This window comes from Arachis ipaensis, chromosome B5, assembly GCF_059453495.1.
Source record: "Arachis ipaensis isolate K30076 ecotype BB chromosome B5, ASM5945349v1, whole genome shotgun sequence".
Taxonomy (NCBI): domain Eukaryota; kingdom Viridiplantae; phylum Streptophyta; class Magnoliopsida; order Fabales; family Fabaceae; genus Arachis; species Arachis ipaensis.
Genome location: NC_142440.1, coordinates 100,083,684 through 100,086,524, shown reverse-complemented (window position 1 = coordinate 100,086,524; position 2,841 = coordinate 100,083,684). Strand labels below are relative to the sequence as shown.

At 39.5% G+C, this 2,841-nt stretch overlaps 1 non-coding gene across 1 annotated transcript; it reads right to left on the bottom strand.

Annotated features, from left to right (window-relative positions):
* Nucleotides 1-2,386: 2,386 nt before the first annotated feature.
* On the bottom strand, nt 2,387-2,494 carry LOC148565149 (small nucleolar RNA R71). Its single transcript, XR_015884989.1, has one exon. It is a non-coding gene; the product is annotated as a small nucleolar RNA R71 (small nucleolar RNA).
* Between the last annotated feature and the right edge of the window lie 347 nt (nt 2,495-2,841).

The following is a 2,841-nucleotide window of genomic DNA, read 5'->3' as shown; positions in this document are numbered from 1 at the left end:
GAATACAAGAACATGAAGGAAGAACACCAAACTTCAAATTTTTTGAAAACCAAAATAAATTTTTCGAAAATCAAGGGAAATCAACAGGAAAACACCAAACTTAAAGTTTGGCACGAAATTTAATAGAGAAAATATTAAATATTATTTTTGAAAAAGGTTTTAAAAAGAGTGTACCAAACTGCCACGGGCTTAGACTAACGCTCTAGCCAATTGGGCAGTAAAATGTAACACTTGTTTTAAAGAAGGATATTTTTAACCAAGAACAATAATAAGAGACTCTAAACCAAAAAGAAAAATTTTCCTAATCTAAGCAACAAAATAAACCGTCAGTTGTTCAAACACGAACAATCCCCGGCAACGGCGCCAAAAACTTGGTGCACGAATTATGAATCACACTTTTCACAACTCGTACCACTAACCAGCAAGTGCACTGGGTTGTCCAAGTAATACCTTACGTGAGTAAGGGTCGAATCCCACGGAGATTGTTGGTTTGAAGCAATCTATGGTTATCTTGTAAATCTTAGTCAGGAAGTCAATTATGTTTATCAGTTGAATTGCGAATAACCAAGAGAGCATAAATTAAAGGTTACTTGTTATGCAGTAATGGAGAATATGTTGGAGTTTTGGAGATGCTTTGTCTTCTGAATCTCTGCTTTCCTCTGTCTTCTTGTTCACACACGCACGTCCTCCTATGGCAAGCTGTATGTAGGGGATCACCGTCGTCAATGGCTACATCCCATCCTCTCAGTGAAGAATATGCTCACATGCTCTGTCACAGCACGGCTAATCATTTATCGGTTCTCGATCATACTGGAATAGGATTCTTCATCCTTTTGCGCCTGTCACTAACGCCCAGCACTCGCGAGTTTGAAGCTCGTCACAGTCATTCGATCCCTGAATCCTACTCGGAATACCACAGACAAGGTTTAGATTTTCCGGATTCTCATGAATGCCGCCATCAGTTCTAGCTTATACCACGGAGATTCTGATTAAGGAATCTAAGAGATACTCATTCAATCGGATATAGAACGGAGGTGGTTGTCAGGCACACGTTCATGGTTTGAGGAAGGTGATGAATGTCACGGATCATCACCTTCATCACAGTTAAGAGCGAATGAACATCTTAGATAGGAACAAGCGTGTTTGAATGGAAAACAGAAATACTTGCATTAATTCATCGAGACACAGCAGAGCTCCTCACCCCCAACAATGGAGTTTAGAGACTCATGCCGTCAGAGAATACAAAGTTCAGATCTAAAATGTCATGAGATACAAAATAAGTCTCTAAAAGTTGTTTAAATACTAAACTAGTAGCCTAGGTTTACAAAATATGAGTAAACTATGATGGATGATGCAGAGATCCACTTCTGGGGCCCACTTGGTGTGTGTTGGGCTGAGACTTAAGCAATTCACGTGCAGAGGCCATTTGTGGAGTTGAACGCCAGTTTTTATGCCAGTTTGGGCGTTCAACTCCAGCTTTTGATCCTTTTCTGGCGCTGGACGCCAGAATTGGGTAGAGAACTGGCGTTGAACGCCAGTTTAGGTCGTCTATTCTTGTGCAAAGTATGGATTATTATATATTTCTGGAAAGCTCTGGATGTCTACTTTCCAACGCAATTGGAAGCATGCCATTTCGAGTTTTGTAGCTCCAGAAAATCCACTTTGAGTGCAGGGAGGTCAGAATCCAACAGCATCAGCAGTCCTTTTTCAGCCTGAATCAGATTTTTGCTCAGCTCCTTCAATTTCAGCCAGAAAAATACCTGAAATTACAGAAAAACACACAACTCATAGTAAAGTCCAGAAATATGAATTTTTCCTAAAAACTAATGAAAATAGACTAAAAACTAACTAAAACATACTCAAAACTATATGAAATTAACCCCAAAAAGCGTATAAAATATCCGCTCATCAGAAGCTAAGAGAAGCTAAAGCACAAAACTTTGGAGAGGACCTAATAGAAATTTTCGAAAAAGAAGAAAACATGGAAGCCGAAAATAACAACAATGGTGGAGATGCAAGGAAGGTGCTTGGTGACTTTACTACACCAACTTCTGACTTCTACGGAAGAAGCATCTCAATTCCTGCAATTGGAGCAAACAACTTTGAGCTTAAGCCTCAATTAGTTTCTCTAATACAGCAAAATTGCAAGTTTCATGGACTTCCATTGGAAGATCCTCATCAGTTCTTGGCTGAATTCTTGCAAATCTGTGACACTGTTACGACCAATGAGGTTAATCCTGAGGTCTACAGACTTATGCTTTTTCCCTTCGCTGTAAGAGACAAAGCTAGGATATGGTTGGACTCACAACCTAAAGAAAGCTTGAACTCTTGGGAAAAATTGGTCAATACTTTCTTGGCCAAATTCTTTCCACCTCAAAAGTTGAGCAAGCTTAGAGTGGAAGTCCAAACCTTCAGACAGAAGGAAGGTGAATCCCTCTATGATGCTTGGGAAAGATACAAGCAATTGATCAGAAGGTGTCCTTCTCACATGATTTCAGAATGGAGCATCTTATGTATATTCTATGATGGTCTATCTAAATTGTCCAAGATGTCGTTGGACCACTCTGCTGGTGGATCCCTTCATTTGAAGAAGATGCCTGCAGAAGCCCAAGAACTCATTGAGATGGTTGCAAATAACCAGTTCATGTATACTTCTAAAAGAAATCCTATGAATAATGGGATGACTCAGAAGAAAGGAGTTATTGAGATTGATACCCTGAATGCCATTGATGAGAGAACTTTTGAGTGGTCTAGAAATTTGCGGATAAATCCTCGTTGCAGGTATAGTTTCTAAACCTTCAAAAGTCCTTTCATACAAACGTTTTGGGTGTCACAAGTAAC